Here is an 18,150-nt window from a genome sequence, read left to right on the forward strand (position 1 = left end):
CTAATTTCTGGGAATCCTTGGTTTAGGAGGTACAGAGAAAGCGCCCGCAATCCCACCACCATTGTGCATACACAGGCTTGTCACTGATGCCCGGGGGATTCATGACTGAGAGTGAACATTGCTTTCAAAAGGCAAATGCTTTTGGAAGAAGCAAAACATGAAGCCCTAACCACTCAGTGTGACTCAATTATTAAAGTGACATCCTGTGGAGCACCAAGTGTTCCCAGAGATCAGCCTCAAGTGAACAGAAATCCTTGTAGTTGTTAGGCAATATTTCCTACATTCAGAGAAGCTGAGCTGGGAAGGAGAGGATGGGAAGGAGGAACAGATTCAGGCTAGATTCTGAGACAAACTGAGGCAGGTAGCTGGCTTTCTCCCACCTCCCACCCAAAGAAACAGAATCTCCCTGGGTTCTATAAGGATGACCTCTGGGAGGTTGATGGTTTAACTCTGGGGCACCAGACAGGGAGAGACCCAACTGGGAGCCAACGAAGTTTGGTCCCTAACATCCCAATCAACCCTGGGTTCAGGTCAGAGCCTTCATGGGCTTAGCAGATGGAGGGAACAATGAGGCCAGATGTACCTCATCCCCAACCCAGGAAAGCTGGAGGAAGTCTGCTTGATTCGGAAGCTTGGAAATGGATCTGACACCTTCCCAGCCTGGGCCAGGACCACATCTCAGGCCTTTCCATTGCCATACGTCACAGAGCCAAACTGGTCTTTCTGGATGCAGCTGAAAGTCAGGAGAGCTGGGATCTGCTCATTTACTGTTTTACTAACCAGCAATGTGACCTTGAGTTGCTCTTCACTCTTCCTACACCAAACTCCACTCACCCATACAAAACGCAGATAATAGCACCTTCTTTATCAATCCCCTTGGAGTATTTTAAATAGCAAATGATGTTTAAAAGCATTCTATGAATGTCTGGTATAATAATTATTTCCTAGAAGAGCAAAGATGCCAGGCCAAATCCCAAGTTCACTGAGTGGACCAAAACAGAACCAGCTTTGGAAAGAAGCCAAGCTGGTTCACCTCTCTTAGTCCTTTGACCCCCTCCCCCCCCCCCCCCGCCCCCCCCCCCCCCCCCGCCGCTTCTGGAGGGTCAGTTAGTAGGCCAAGAGAGGTCTTTCTGGCTGGGGCTCTGTCTCCCCTTCTCCCAGCCAGAAGCTGCTCAAACAAGTAGCTGTGGGCACGATGGGGGTAGCCCTATTCTCTGCATGAGGTTCCAGCTGTCCTGAGACAGAAATGGACCTTAGCTGTCAACGCTCCCGGGCTCAGATCTTGTTCTGCTGAGCCCCAAGTTAACTCCTGCAGTCACTGACTCCCAGTTTCGATCAGCACTGACTCACCCAGAAACTTCTAAGGCCCCACATGGTTCCCCTATCCCCTCTACCTCCCAGAGCCCTTCCATCAGGCCACTGAAGTGAGGTGACCCTGCACTTCACCCAAACACAAATGCACACTCAGAGGGACATCTAAACAGACCACTCATCAGGGCGCGTCTGTAAGAATAGATGAGAAGCCCTGGCTGGAGGCAGAGCCACTGAGGGCCCTTCACAACTCTCAGAAATGGCAACACTGCCCAAGAGAGGCCACTCCCAGTGCCAGCATGGACTCGTGTCCTTATGATAAGTGAGCACGGGGAGCAAAACCATACCCCTCAGAACTGACTTGGGCCTCGAAAATAAGCTTTGACTGCGCCACAAAGACCGAGTGAGGGTGGCTCTAGTTCCCATTCAAGTGGAGCTCTGCTTGGCTGAAATCAGAGCGAAGGTTTTCATGGCTTGAAAGGGCCTAACACACAGGCCTGCACAACCACAGGCGCCTCTCCACCCCCGTCAGCAGCACCAAGCTTCCCCTACACCCGCTCAGCAGTGGGGTGTCCTTAGCAAATCTCACCCCCAACTGCCAAGAAGACCAGAGAAGCCGCCCATCCCCAAGTCTGCTCAGAGAAGGTCAAGCCAAGGGCAGAAGCTGGGCAGCAACAGCAAATATTCTGCCCTGTGTGCTCCCATCTATAGACCCTTCCAGAAAAACTGCTGTCCAGGCACCGAAACACCAGGTCTTTTCACCTCGTCTCCCAGAGGGCTTCACCAAATCACAGCCCAGATGGGTTCCACTTCTGGGCCCGACATTCTGATCCCAAACCTCGTCTATAGTTCAGCCCTATAGTTATATTTCATTAGAGACTTCTTTTAGAACTGGAAAAAAACTTAGCAATTAACTAGCTCAACTTTTCCATTTCACAGATGAGACCAAGGCCCAGAGCAGAAAAAGAACCTGCTGGAAGTCACCTAGCAAAAGTTGGGGACAAAACCAGACAAAAACACAAGGTCTCCAGACCCCTCGCCTGATCTTTTATGCAGGATTTCAAACAGCCATGACTTCCTTCTCTCTCTGACATTTCTAATCTTTTATGCCCATATCTTGCCCTATCCCTGGAACCCAGCAATCTTGGGATCAATCATCCATCCATTCTCCTAGTTGTTCCTATAATGTATGGCCTGCCGAGGGCCGACGTCTGCTGTGTCCCTGAACAGAGCTCTGTACAGAGATTTGGGGGAGACTGGGATGGGGTTTAAGTTCCCAGAAATCACCGGCACCAAGAAGCCCTGAGTTTGCCATTAGTCTGTAGTCCTCCCAGTGTCATCTGGAGAAGAATGCAAGGAGAGGCTCACTGTCTCCATCGCCAGGAGACAAAGGACAGTTGGTTCCTAAGCCTGTGTGAGATCAGCTGTTAGCTATCTGAATTGAGGAAGGCAGAGGCCACAAGAAGACTGGACCAGAAGAACCTTTCAGAGTCTGACTCATGAAAGAAATGAAAGACCACCTCCCTGTCTGCTGCTCTGTGAACAGGACAAAGTCTCAAAGCCTCCTAACAAATCCATCCATTACCCTCAGTTATCAAAGCTTGGAAAATGCCACAGGCAAAGGTGTCTGTAATACCCAGGCAACTCTATAGTGGAACATTCTAGAAAGCTCATGTCTCCCTTAGAGGCAGACTTGCTTTCAGTTTGTATTCCCAAGTGGCCTAGACCTTTGAACCTCAGGCATGTGATCAACCATTTCCCGGGTGAACAACATGAAATATGCCCAAGGGCTCCCTCTCTGGGCATCCCCATTCCCAGGGAGAATCATTACAACCAATTAAACTGAGAGTAGCTTCCTTCTCAGGTGAATTTAGCGTCACCTAGGGCCTGGGTTCTCTGCCTGTCTCTTCAACACCAAAACCAGTTGAGGCTCATAACACCTGGGAACTTTCTTTCCCTTTGGCAGCCTGGTGGTCACACAGGAGGCCAGGGCAGGCTTCTACTCCTTAGTTCCCACGGGGCTCTCCTGGGGAGAGGAAGGTTAGAGCCAAGGGCAGGGCAGAGGGTGGGGCCAGAGCAGGTGTACTTTCTGCACTTGCTGTCCCCAGGGTGATTCTCCCTGGTCAGTGCTGAGGGCCCTATGAGGCTACTGACAGGCTGCATCTGAGGCACTCCAACAGGCCATTTACCCAAAGGGTCCCCCACCACCAGGCTGGACAGAGCCCCAAATCCTTGCATGGAAGCCCAAGCCTTGCCGGGCATTAGTTTCCTGTGGCTGCTGTAACAAAGCATCACAACCTGGTGGCTTAAAGCTATAAAGATATTTTCTCTCACAGTTCTGAGTGCCACAAGTCCAAAATCAAGGTGTCAGCAGAACCAAGTCCCCCCAAAAGGCTGCCTCCTGCCTCTCCCAGTTTCTGGTCATTCCCAGCAACCCTTGGCTTGTCAATGCATACTTCCAATCTCTGTCTCCATCATGCATGGCCTTCTCCCTATGCCTCTTTACTTTTCTTTCCTTTTTTGTTTTGTTTTTAACCATGTTTTTATTAATTTCAGAGAGGAAGGGAGAGGGAGAGAGAGATAGAAACATCAATGATGAGAGAGAATCATTGGTTAGTTGCTTTATGCATGCTCCACACTGGAGATCAACCCCACAATCCAGACATGTGCCCTGACTGGGAATTGAACCATGACCTCCTGGTTCATAGGTCGACACTCAACCACTGAGCCACACCAGACGGGCCTAAGCCTCTGTTCTATATCTCCTCTTTTTCACATAAGGACACCAGCAGATTAACTCACTATATCTGTGATGACCCTATTTCCAATAAGATCACATTCAGAGGTTTGGTTCTAGGGGTTAGGACTTCAACATATCTTTCAGGGGGACACAATCCAAACCACAATAGGCCTTCTGATTGCCCACACGACCATTGCATGAGGATGCCCTCCTGCTTCTCCAGCTTCACTGTTCCCTCTCACCATTTGTGATGCCTTCTGGTTCTCACACCTCCAGGTCACACGAGTCCCCTTGCTGACCTCAACTGATTCAGTGTCTGACTATTCCACACTGAGTCAAATGACACAGCCCCTGCCTTGTGTGGCTGTGACCTTCTGAGGGGTGTGCCTATGTCCTAGTTTCCCTTCTCAGTCAGCATCTCCTCTAGGAAAGAGGTTGGACCAATGCCTCTCTGTGTCCCCAGAGGGCCTAAAAACGTGCTGAGCATCCAGACTCACATGACAACCACCTGCAGAATTCTTTAAGAAATCCTATTAGTCTGTGTGGATTTCCAATCAGTTTTCTTGAGCACCAACACCATTCTGTTCTTCTTTTCCCCACATCCTGGGCCTAATTCTGGCTCATATTTCAGATCTCAGCTTTGAGGCTCATCCCCTGTGAGGCCTATCCTGATCCCTCAATTCTGAGGTACTTCTGCTCTGTGTCCCCACAACACCTATCACCCTATATGACAGCCTTTCTTTTAACCTGTGTCCCCATGAAGAATAAGGTCCCTGAGTCTAGAGCCTGTGGCTTGTCCCCAGTGGGATCCAGGGTGTCCAGCATGTGCCTGGAAAATATCCCTATACAGGAAATATCTGCTGGATGCCCTGAGAGCACTTGACAGTAATGAACCTCCCACTGTGGGTCATATCTTCTCAAGGTATGGCTCAAGGCCATTTGCAAAAAGATCACAGAAGAGCTTAGTTTACAATGTTCCATTCCTGGCTCCCTTCCACAGACCCTCGTAATCACAGTCAGGGTGAGTGGAGCCTCAGAGCTGACTAACATCTGGTATCTGGGAAACACTATCCTTGGGCCTTGACCATGGAGTCAAACTTTACCCACCCCAGAGACCTACTGGTTGCAAAGGGTAGAACCCCCTCCCCCCTACTATAGGAGGCCGTACCAGGCCTGGTCCAGTTCCCCCAGCCCAGGCTATGGTCCATCTCCAAGACCACAGGCAGCCAACAGGGGCTTATGCCCATCGGCTCTAGGGACATCATAGGTCTGGTGTCTAGCCTTACTACCCTGCAAGGGGATATTCCGGAAGGAGAATACAAAGAGACAGGAGTAGACAGTGGTGGGAGGCCCTGGTTCCATGCAGAACCTGCCCATGGAATGGAACCCTGGTGGTCAAGCAGAGCTGCCCTGTGGGGCACTGAAGGGGGCAGCCCTGGGAACCTGTGACTCTGGGGAAGGAAAAGGAGAACTGAGTCAGGAGTCTGAGTTTATTTCTCTAACCAGCAGTGGGATCTCGAGCATTTCTGTGCCTGTTTCATCAATATCAAAAAAGAGCCCAGCTGGCATGGCTCAGTGGTTGAGCGTCTGTCCACCTGTGAACCAGGAGATCGCAGTTCGATTCCCGGTCAAGGCACATGCCTGGACTGTGGGCTCAGTGCCCAGTTGGGGGCATGCAGGAAGCAGCCAACCAATGACTTTCTCTCATCATTGATGTTTCTATCTCTCTCTTCTTCTCCATTCCTCTCTGAAATCAATAAAAATATATTTTTTAAAAAGAGAGGTAAGAAAAATACCCTCCCTGCCCACCTCCAGGTTTATTGTGCCTTCGTGTCATTGCTATTGATGGAGTACTTACTACGTGCTACATAGTGGGATGTTCAGATGACATGTGATGGGATTCTGAAATCATACAGTCCTAAAAAAGTATAAGGTATTTCTAATGTTAAGATAATATCTCCTGCCCTAATTGGTTTGGCTCAGTGGATAGAGCGTTGGCCTGCGGACTTGAAGGGTCCCAGGTTTGATTCCTGGTCAAGGGCATGTACCTCAGTTGTGGGCACATCCCCAATAGGGAGTATGCAGAAGGCAGCTGATTGATGGTTCTCTCTCATCAATGTTTCTAACTGTCTATCCCTCTCCCTTCTCTCTGTAAAAAATCAATAAAATAAAATAAAAATCTTTTTTAAAAAAGATAAAATCTCCCCAGCCAGCTGGCGTGGCTCAGTGGTTGAGTGTTGACCCATGAACCAGGAGGTCAGGTTTGGATTCCTGGTTGGGGCACAAGCCCAGGTTGTGAGCTTAAGCCAATCAATGATTCTCTCTCATCATTGGCTAATGAGGAGAGAGAATCATCATTAGTCAATCTAATCATCATTAGTCTAATCATCATTAGTTTCAATCTCTCTCTCCCTCTCTGAAATCAATAAAAATTGAAAATAGATAAAATCTCCCCAAAACATATCTCACATAAGAACATGTACACTGATGTTCCCAGAAACACCACTCACACAAAGATGGAGACAATGCAATTGTCCATGAAGGGATGAATGGATAAACAAAATGTGGTACAATGGAACATTATTCAGCCATAAAAAGGAATGGAGTTCTGATACTACAACATGAATGAATCTGGAAGACATTATGTTAAGTGAAAGAAGCTAGTCACAAAGGCCACATATTGATGATTCCATTTGTATGAAATGTCCAAAACAGGCAAATCTATAGAGATTAGTGGTTGCCAGGGGCCAGAGGGTGGGAATGAGGGGGATGGGGAGTGACTGCTAAGTGAGTACAGAGTTGCTTTTTTGAAATGATGAAAATGTTCTAAAATTGACTTTGCTGATAATTGCACATATTTGTGAATACAATAAAAATTATTGAATTGGCCCTAGCCAGTTTGGCTCAGTGGATAGAGCGTCGGCTTGTGGACTGAAGGGTCCCGGGTTCGATTCCGGCCAAGGGCACATGCCTAGGGTTGCGAGCTCGATCCCCAGTGGGGGGCGTGCAGGAGGCAGCCGATCAATGATTCTCTCTCATCATTGATGTTTCTATCTCTCTCTCCCCTCTCCCTTCCTCTCTAAAATCAATAAAAATAAATATTAAAAAAAATTATTGAATTGTACAGTATTCAATATTCTAAATCTTATTAAATTTAAAAGGATGAATTATATGGTATGTGAATTATATCTCAATAAAGCTGCTAAACACACACATACACACAAAGTATCTTTAATTCTTTGCTCTCTCCAAATCCTTCTCTGCCAGGCCTTCCCCAGCCACCTGGTGATGCTGTCTTCCAACAAGCCTACCCCATCTCCCTTCCCTAGTCTTTTTCTCCATTGCACCTATAACTATCTAATAAATTATACAACTTACTTATTTGGTTTCCTATCCATCAGGGATTTTTGTATCCCAGCATCCAGAACAACCATTGGATAGATGGCTGGATGGATAATGATGGCAAATATGAGGACTTCTCTCAACTTAATGGCAAAGTTCTTTCCAGGAGAGAAGAGATTCAGGACCAGGATTCAGGATCCTGGGCCAAGTCACTTAACCTGCTCAGGCCTATTTCTTTGTGATGTCATCAGAGGGTTGGAAGTAACTGCCCCACCAGCTCAGAAGGTTGCTGTGATAATCATGAACTGGATTCCTGCATTTAAGATCTTCTCCTTAAAGAGAGTAGCATCTAATTGGAGGGGGGAGGGAGCAGCCTGAAGAGAGCACTCCTGGCAGCAAAGAGCAGAGTCTCAAGGATGTGGAACCAGGGTCTCCTGGGGAGGATGTAGGACATTGGGGGTCAGAGGCTGCAGGAGCCAAGCCAAGTGTATGCAGGGAACAATGGCTGCAATCGGGAGGGTGGGACATGCCGGACTTAGGAGAGTGAGTGCACACCAGGCCAAAGAGTACAGACTGGATTCGCTGATGAGCATTTCTGGAAAGGCTAGAAGCCCCTGGACACGCTGTTCCCCTCTAGAACTGGGACAAACCAGAGTGTGCAACAAAGCCGCAGCCACCAGCTTCCACAGCTGCCTCAACACTCAGACTCCAGGTTGGGGACCCCTAATTCTGCCATGAAGAGACCCAGATACGTGCCCTTCCAGTTGGGGGCTCCTGCTTTGAGAGAGGAGAGCAGAGAAAGGCAGCAATGCTAAGATGTGAACCCTCTCACAGACTTGGCAGAGGAGTCACTTGGAAGTTCTTCCAAGCGGCTTCTGCAGAGCATTAGGGGGTACCTGTGCCCTGCAGACCCTCCCACTGTGTGCTGGAGCTGGGTGGGTAGGGCGCATGTGGGAGAGCTGGGGCCAAGGTTGCATAGCACACCAGGCCTGAGTTTCTGGGTTCTCTCCATCACACAACCAGCCAGGAACCAAACACCCTTGCCCTCAGGATGTGCTAACTCCAACTCGATCTGCACCTGAGCACACCCAACAGGGAGCTGGAAACTTCTTCCCACTGTCCTCCCCAGCCTCACCACTAGACTAGGTGGCTGCTCCTGGAATTCCCTGCCCCCAGCCAGCTGTCCATCCATTCATTCAACACACTTGCTCTGGGTGTATCAGCAGAACTCCAAATTAGCTGCTGGGGCAATCGCATGGACCATGGGGCCAGAGCTGACCAAGGAAACAGGTGCCATCTGTGCCCAGTAGAAGACTATCACCCAGGAGAGACACGAGAGCTATATACTCAGAGCCAGCAACTGCTCAGCAATCTGGGTCCAAGGCTAAGGAACTATCATGGATGAAGTGTGTCCCCCACACACATTTTTTTTTATCAGATACCTGGTTCGTGGACACCCAGAACCTCAGAATGTAGCTTTACTTGGAGATAGGTTCTGTGCAGATGTACTTAGTTAAAATGAAGTCATACTGAGTTAGGGTGGGCCCTAAGTCCAATGACTGGTGTCCTTATGAGAAGAGGAGAGGACACACAGACACACAGAGAAGAGGTGACATGAGGACAGAGATTATAGAGATACATCTACAAGCCCAGGACTGCCAGGATCTCTCAGACGCTGGAAGAGGTGAGAAGTCTCTTCCTCTGGAGCCTTCAAAGGGAACGTGACCCTTCCAACACCTTAATTTCAGACTTCCAGCCTCCAGACTGTGAGAGGATAAATCACTGTTGTTTAAAGTCCCCTGGCTTGTGGTTATTTGTTATGGCAGAGCCAAGAAAAATGATATAGAAAGTAATGCCTAAGCCAGCCCTACAAAATCTTCCCGATCCACCTCACACTAAGCAGGTGGTGCTTTCACTAGCGGAGGCCCCATCTTGCCCCAGCTGCTCCCCGTTTCTCTGCACTCTTAGGCTACTTATTTTTAGCCCCTGATTACACCTGCCTTATATGGTTCCCTCCTCATATTATGAGCGGCGACTGTCTCCCCTCCTGGTTTGTAAGCTCCTTGAGGACAGAGAAACCCGAGGATTTAACAGTCCTGAGAAGGCGCAGCTATGTAGATAGATTCCCCCAGTTGTTCATATTTCATGATATTTGAGGAAACTGGTGGCAGTTGTCAAGCCACAGCAGTACTGACAGCAGTGATAGCCTGTAATTACTGTCATAGTCCTTTTAACCTTAAAAAGTATCTGATATCAGAAAACATTTTAAGCATCTCATAGCCATTTGCTTATCTTAGTCACATAACAACCCCATACTGTAAATAGGACAAAGTATTATTATCCAATTTTAGAGGTGAACAAACAGGTGCAAAGATGGTAAGGGGCTTGGTGGCAAATATGACAAAGCCAGCTTGCTCTGTTCTTGAGTCCCAGTATGCCTGCCAACCCACTCCTGCTAGCTGCTCTGCTCCTGCCGGGCAGCCTCCAGTAAGGGGCTCTGCAGCCTAACCACCAATTCAGAAAGGAAACTGAGGCAGGAAAAGACAGGAGAAAGAGGTGGATTCACCACCTGTCACAACTTGCATCCAAGCTCACTCTGCTGGGCACCTGAGGCCAGGATGGGCTCCCCCAGGCCATGGTGAGCACTGTGACCCTTCCCTAATTGTCCAGATGCCTCCCTAGATCGCAGGGAGCACTCCTGGTGTCTTGACCTCCTGGGATAGATAGACAAATGTGATCTTCTACAACCTAACATCTGGAATAAAGGGTAGGAGAAAATGCAAGGAAAAGAAAACAAGTAACCACCAAAGTGGCTAGAAGCCTCTCTGGTGGATACAGGTGCCCAGGGAAGGCAGCTGTGGAATCAGATGCACATCCGAGACAGTTTCCAAAGCAACAGCTTTGTCAAGTCTTTACCTATTGTCATCTAGGGAAAATCCTATGGGAGACAACAGAGCTGACAACAGAATGGCCACTTGGAGGAGGATTAGGGGCTGCCGTTTTGGCAGTGACCAGGTGACAATGGGAGGGGGCTCCCAAACCCCAGGGCTCTCCCCTGGCATGTTCTGGACTGAACTCCCAGCACAACCCACTTCCTTCAGCCCAGGACTCCAGGCCAGACTTTGCCTGCACCTGTTTGAGCTCAGAATATAGTCCCTCCTCTAGAAGGATCCAAAAATATCTAGGAGGGAGGAGAAGGGGGTGGGGGGTAGCCACAAGGGGAACAGGCTAGGTATGCTGAGGTCTTTAGGACAGAACCAGGGAGAGAACTCCTTGGCTCCGCATTCAAAACGTTTTGCAAAGGGCCCCAACCCATCAGGGTAGTTTGATCTCCCCTGAACAGGAGCCCCACATTCTAGCCAGAGCTGGTCTCATCCTGTCCCTGCCAGTGCAATGCTCTGAGCTTCCCCACTCCTGGCTTTGATGACCATTTCAGTTGCTCTTCCAGCTCTGCCTGCACAAATCATCTACTCATTCATCCACATGGTTAAGATCCTTCAATGAGCTGAGCGCGTGCTAAGTGTTGGTGACGCAGCAGTAAGTGAATTAAACGAACACACAGCCCCTGTCCTCTTGGAGCTGACAGGCCGGTGGTCATCCCCTTCCACCCAGTCCAGAGGGAACCCTGCCCTTCCACAAGGCTGACCTTCCAACCCTCCTCTGAACTCCAACCAGAGCTGCTGGGGTGTTAGTTACATTTTTTTTCAGCGTGTGTCATCTCCCCAAATAGAAGGTCAGCTCCTGGATGCAAAGACACAGCCCATTCCTACCTCACAGTGTGGCTGGCCAGGACCTCACCATGGGCACAATGTGGCCTCAGGCTGAAGAGCTGGGCCTTTCAGAGAGGGTCCCTCATCTCATTTTTCCTTCCTCTTTCTAGCACCCACCTCGTGGGATTAACCAACCCACTCTTCTCCTCTAAAATCCTGCAGCGTCCCAATCTGTGTTGCCTCCTGCTGATCATATATTGCCCCCACCCCAATCATGACCCCATCCTGGTTCCCCAACGCAGGGTGGGCTCCCAAGGGACAGCCACATCTCCCACTTCTCCAGGACTCTGTGCTGAGCCCTCCTTCCAGCCCACACTCATTCTTGTGCCCTTTGGCACTCTTGAACTGACAGAGGACTAGAGGACCAAGGGCTCTCGAGGTTGTGAAAGACAAGAACCTGTGGGGAGGGGGCACCCAAGAGTGAGAGGAAAAAGCCTCTTATCATCCCTTAACACCCTTGCAATGAGCGTAGGGAGCCTGTCCCACCTGGGCCAACATCCCACCTGAAATCCCTCTGGGTCCCGGGATTTGGAGCTGGATGAAGCCGTGGCACCTATGCTTCCGGGTGGTCCCAATGACATAATCCCAGGGGGAACAGGCTCCTGGGATGGCCAGATGGGAGCTGACACCAGCACCACAGTCTCATGGTCTTCTTCAAAATCAGGCCTCTGGGCACATGCACCACCTGGGCACATTTACTCCAGCTAGGGAAGAGCTGGAGGCTGGGGAAGAGGAGGCTGCTATCGGCCCCATGAGGGTGTGTATAGCTGAATTCCTAATAGCTGGGGAATTTAAAGGCAAGTGTCAATTCTGCCACCCGAGCCCTCACCCTGAGGCTGGGCAGATCCCCAAAGGCTGCTCCTGCTCCGGAGACCTACGTGAGGGAAGACAAAGAAGAGACAAGCACAGGCATGTCTCTTGAGCAGAGGGGTAACTGGGACCTTGATTCTGAGCAAAAACCCACCTTTGGGGCTAGAGAAGTATGAAACCAATAATACGACAGAACTTCCTGATCCCAGAGAAAGACGATAGCACAGGCGGGCGACGCAGACCAGGAAAATGTCTCCAAAAATCTGACCCATCCCATCTGCCAAATTACGCTGCCCCCCTTTGCCTCCTGCTGAGGACTCCAGGGATGGGGGTTAGCAGAGGGTTAGAAGAGAGGTTTGGGGCGTCCAGAGCACTGGGCAAGTCCAGTTTGCAGGCCTATAGCTGTGCCCACCATGGCTCCAGTTCATTCATTCTCTTACTCACTCTTTCAGGACAGATAGAGAAAGCCCCACTCCACAGTTAAGCCCCTCTGTGCTCAGATGGAGTGGACTATTTATTGCCTCAATGCTGTCATTAGGAACTTTTGGTAAGATCTTGCCCATCAAAGTAATGGGACATTCCACCTTAGATATGTATTCTTTGAGCTAAAATCTTCTGACTCCTTTAAAACAAAAAGTAGCCCTAGCCAGTTTTGCTCAGTGGATGGAGTGTCGGCCTGTGGATGCAGGAGGCAGCCAATCAATGATTCTCTCATCATTGATGTTTCTCTCTCCCTCACCTTTCTTCTCTGAAATCAATATAAATATATTTTTATAACAACCCTTCGTATCTTAAAAATTAAAAAAAGTAATTTGGGAAAGTGACAGTCTAAGTGTTGAGCCATTGGCCCTCATTAGAATGAATTTCAGGGCCTTTGCTGATGGCATGTCTTAGGAGGGGGGACAGAGCAGGGCCAGTGTGGGAGAAGAGAAGGGAATCACCAAGAGGGAGAGAAGGACCCAACAGGGCTAATGCAGGAGTCTGAAGACAGACTTCTAGCTTTCAAGTCCAGAAGGCAGGTGAGCAGTCTTTGAGGGGCCTGAATCCCCAGAGCAGGTGGTGAGAGAACACAAGCCAGCTCATCAACACAACTTGCTCCTCTCGTTCAGTCCCATCCCAAAATGAGCCACTCCAATGGGCCATGGGGCCGGTGGGGGGGGGGGGTAGTTTGCGGGGAGGCCTCACAGCCAGGAAAAGACCTCAGAGGGAACCTGAGCCTGGGCAGTTTCCATTCCACAAGGAAGGAGAACCGAGGTCATCACCCGGGAAACTCGGGCCACTTGCCTTCACGCCAACTTCCACTGAAGTCACTAATCCTGACGGAGTCCAAACCCAGTCCCTTACCCATTGTAGACCCAGTGGACATTTGCTGAATGAATGCCTGAGATGCCTTCTGTCGTCTTCTCTGCAGCACCTAGCTTGAGGGGCAGGCTCACCAACAGCAAGACTAACATTCACTGTGACTAAACTGCTGACTCACCGACTTCACCTCCAGGCCTCGGTCTTTCAGACTCTGCCCAGCGTTTCTCCAGCATGGGAACCAGGCTCTGATCCTGGCCCTGCATTCAGTACCTAACAAATCAGAGCAACTGGCTCCCTTTCCACCCCACAGAGTTCTTGGGAAGATCAGTCTAGTTCCCTCCCTTCTGTGGCCCTCCAGGCCCTTTGTAGCAATCCCCAGTGTAGACCAGGATCCTTACTAGGTCAGATCCCTGGCTGGTACCAAGCCTATTGAGTTCACCTCAAATGTGTGGTACCCCTCTGAGGGCTCCACAGTGCTGTGCCATGTGTCCCCGAAGATCTCCTTCAGACCTCATCCACCCTCCTCAAGCATCTGGTGTCTTGGTCACTTCCTCACCCTTCCCCATTGGCCCACAAACACACTTGGTCTTTGCTAGTATTAAAAATAAAATTCTCTACCTCCATAAACTCACCCATCCAAACTCATTCTTACTGTTCTCTATTCCTCCCAAACTCAATGTTAAAAGTCTCACCTTCTGAATATGCTGCCTCCTCCACGTCCTCACTAAACAGACGTGGCCCCTGCCCTGGCCAGTTGGTTGGGCATCATCCTGTACACCAAAAGGTTGCCAGTTTGATTCTCTGTCAGGCACATGCCCAGGTTGCAGGCTCAATCCCCAGTAGGGGGTGCGCAGGAGGCAGCCAATCAATATTTCGCTCTTACATTGATGTTTCTCTCTTTCTCTATCCCTCTCCATTCCTCTCTCTCTAAAAAGCAATTTAAAAATCATTATATATGTTAAACACACATGGCACCCCATAATCTGTCAGTGGCCTCCTGCATGTCAAAGCCATCGCCTCCTCCTCAGCACCTAGGAAGCATCCTTTCCCTTGGCTTCCAGGTCCCTGTCTCTTCCTGAAGTCCATTTATCTTCTTTCTCTTCCCACTCCCCAAATCTACAGCTCCCTCGGCAGTCTCACAGCCTCACCTTAATCTTTACCCAAACAAATCTCATTTCTGGATCCCTGGGCCCGATTTCTCTCCTCAGTCCAACCCCACCTTTCTAACTAAATATCTCCAACTGGCACCTGAAATTCAAAATGACCCAAACTGAACTTTTAAAATCTGTTCTTTTCTCTTATGTTCCAGGTTTCCTTTTCTGGCGAGATCATATGACCTGCACTCAACCCACAAGGGCTCCTTCCCACCCAGCTCCCAGGTTGAGCAGTGATTCTGTCCCAGCTCTGTTGGGTCTGCCCCTCCTCTCCACTCCCGCTCTCTCGCCTGAGCTCACACCTTCATACTTCATGCATTTCTGACATGGCTATCTAATCAGTCTCCCCTTGTTCTAGTCCTCCCTACAAACAACTGCCAGATAGATTCTTCCAAAGCCCTCAGTGGTCATCCACCGCCCACAGGGCAAAGTCCTGGTCCTCAGCCCAACACTCAAGGTCCTTCACACTTTGGCCCAAACCTAGACTTCCAGGGAGATTTCCCATGACCCCCCACTTCGCTCTGCTTGCCCTTATCCTTTCCTGGTTCAGAGCTCCATTCTCTCCTGACTCCAGGAGTTTGCTCACTCTGTTCCCTTACATGGAATTCTCTTCCTTCCATCTTTTCATGTCTGAATCTATCTTCAAGATCCAGCTCAAATGCCCCCTCATCTATAAAACATTTCCTGATCCACTCAGTTAAAAATAACCTCCCCGCTCCCCTGAATCCCACCTCAATTCACCTGTTCCTCCCTATGACACCTCTACGTGTCTGATTTTTCCCATGTACAGGCCTAAGGCAGAAGACACCCTGTTTTCCCTAGTGAATGGTAAGCTCTCCAAGTCCTATCTGAATTCCCCCAGTACACCTAAAAAATAGAAGGTACATAATAAATCTGGGATAAATGAATGATGAAATGTGGCAAGGTGTTTGAATGAATGGGCTTTTAATACTCCAACAATATTTAAATGAAGGGGTTGTGTCATCAGTCGGGCTGGATTTGGATTTGGAGCAAAGAAGGGGCCTAAGATAGAGGGGTAAGCTCAGCATCCCACAGTGGCAGGCCCCACCCCTTCCTATGCCCCCAGTCACCACCCTTATTCCAGGCCAGGAGGCACAGTACTAGGCCCTGTCCTCAGCCCCTCAGACGGGGTCAGAGGAGGAACAGCCGTCTTCTTCCTATATCCATAGGGACTAGCTCTGTCCCAGCCCACTGCACCTCAGTGAGCACTAAACAGCCAGGTGGATGCAACTGGGACCTCCTTCTGACGGCACAAGTGGCCAAAAACACTGGACAGCAAGTGAGGAAACCTGAATTCCAGATCTGGCCCTGTCACAAACAGGCTGTGTGACCCTCAGTGTCACATCCAGACATGGGGCAAAATCAGCATTTCCAAAATGCCATTTCACAGGCCACCCAGCAAGGCGTCCACATCTGGGAGGATGCATCCATTAGCAAATCCCAGACTAGCACTTCGCAGACTCAGTGAGGGAAGTGGTGGACCAGATGCTCCCTAGAGGCTCATCAAGTTGCACTGAGTTAGGAACAGAGAGCCCACTGGGGACACAGCTTGTAGGGGACTGGAAAGTCTTTGGGGTCTGCTCTTTCCCCAGGATGCCCGAGCTCATGACTCTCTCAGCAGACCTCCCCACAGTGGGTCATAGCTGCTGCTGCATGGCTCTGTTGAGGAAAGGTAAATGGGCCTCTTACCAGAAATAACCAGCCTGAGGTGGGTGAGGAGGGGGTCTTGGGAGGGCATACTTCCTGGTGGTACCGTACACCCTCATCTCTCATGGAGGGTTGGGTCAGCCCCAGCATGCACCAACCTCTGACCCCTGGGATTTTAGGGTGGGGACCAGAGCAGATGTGCACATCTGCAACCAGGACTGGGCTGGAGGACAAGGGATGCACAAAGTCAGAAAACTGCTCCACCTGTCCCCAATCTCTCTCTGCTTCCAGGAGGCAGCAGGAAGCAAAGATGTCCCATATTCGGCCTAACAAATGCCAAGGGCTTAAATCCAGCACCCCCATCCCACCCCACCCTCCAGGAAGTCAAAGGACCAATGGCATCATTCTTGTCCTGCATCCTGAGGGAAGCCTCTCCACCACCCTCACGCGCCAGACAGGCAGAGGCGTTCTGGGAGGCCAAGAAAGGGCGGGAACTCCCAGATAGGGTGCGACTGGCCCTAGGCTGGGTGCACCTGTCACTCACTCACTGTCTAATCTTGAACACATCTCTTCATTCCTCTGGCTTTTGCTCCCTTACCTAGAAAATGAGGAGACAGAGTAAATCGATTCAAGGTTGCCTTCCCATGTCCTTGAGCAAGCCTGTCCCCAAGACAAAGAGGTCCCTGATGGTCATAAAGGACTGGGGTCAGGGGTCTGGTGGCTCCATCAATGTCCTGATATCTGAAGGGCACTTGGTTCCCCACGAAGAGATGAGGAAAGGAGACTGTGGAGCCATTGCCCCGGCCCAGAGGGCCATGGGAGCAACGTGAGGACTCTGTAGGGTTCCCCCAGGAGACAGGAATGGGAGGTTGGAGAGAACACCTGCCACCCAGAGAGGAGCAAACAACATGGGCATGGAAATGAGGGCCCAGTGGTGAGGTGGGAAGTCCAGGAGCTAAGCTGCGGCCTGTGGGCAGGGTGGCACAATTCTGGGAGAGAATCAACCAGTAGGAAAAATTGTCATTATGGGTGTGGAGGGAAGCCACCCTCATGTTTGGAACCTCCCAGTGGGTGTAGAAGGAAGCCATCTTTTGGGGTATGCAACCTACAACTGAAGTAGTGATCCAATCCACATGGGTAAGAACCCACAGCCCAAGTGTGAGCAGGGTGAGGAGGGAGGGAACCTTGCCCACTGTGGACAACCCCTCCCTAGAAGCCAGGCCAGGGCACACCTCAGAGTCCAGGAAGGAAGGAGCATGCAGAGAGAGGATCTTTGCACAAAGCACCTGACTGCCTCCTTTCCCTACTCCAAGATTCCCCCTGAGAGGCCTGTGGAACATTCCAGATGTCCAGACCCCTTGTTGGGAGAAAAGATAAAGGATGTCCCTAAAAGGCTAAAAGTTCCCGGGACTGTTGTGTGGAAGAAGAGGTGGCAGCTGGGGCTGGGCGGAGCAGGGGAGGGGTTTTGAAAAGGAGAGGGTGGCAGTGGCTCGGGGCTCAGGATCCAATTACGCGGCTGTTTCCATACTTAGCCACCTGACAGCCGCTTGGAATCCTCGACACTCCAGCCACTGCAGCCCCACGGAGCCCAAATTAACTCAAGGGCAGACAAGGGCAGGGCCCAGCAGCACATGAGAAGCTGGAGCCCCCTACATTGGCCTCTAACTTGCAAGATAATGGCTTCTGCTGCCCCGGCCACCTGCTCTCCTGATTGAGACTGGGCCCTCAAAAATCAGAACCTCAAAGATCAGAAAGGCTAGGGCTCTGGCCCCCACATCCCTCATGTGGATGAAGACTGCAGTCATCAAAAGACAAAGTGGAGCCCCGGATTCCTGGGGGGTCCCCAGAGCACCCTGAAGCATCTCCAGGGGGAACCTAGCCCCAGGAATCTTGGGAACGGAGAGGTGGCAAAATGCTCTGGTATCCCCTCCACACCTATAAATAACCCCCGTGCTGTAACCAGAGCCGCTTCTGCCTCACAGTGCTGAGATGTCAAAGGAAAACCATGGCACACAGGCCCCCAGCCACTTCTAACAAAGCTCCAGCCAAGCCT

The 18,150-nt window shown here is 50.4% G+C and overlaps 1 protein-coding gene across 4 annotated transcripts in view; it reads right to left on the reverse strand.

Annotated features, from left to right (window-relative positions):
* The window catches only part of SRL (sarcalumenin), a 54,027-nt gene that overhangs the window by 21,367 nt on the left and 14,510 nt on the right, over window positions 1–18,150 (reverse strand). The window lies entirely within an intron of this gene.

This window comes from Eptesicus fuscus, chromosome 4, assembly GCF_027574615.1.
Source record: "Eptesicus fuscus isolate TK198812 chromosome 4, DD_ASM_mEF_20220401, whole genome shotgun sequence".
NCBI classification, from domain to species: domain Eukaryota; kingdom Metazoa; phylum Chordata; class Mammalia; order Chiroptera; family Vespertilionidae; genus Eptesicus; species Eptesicus fuscus.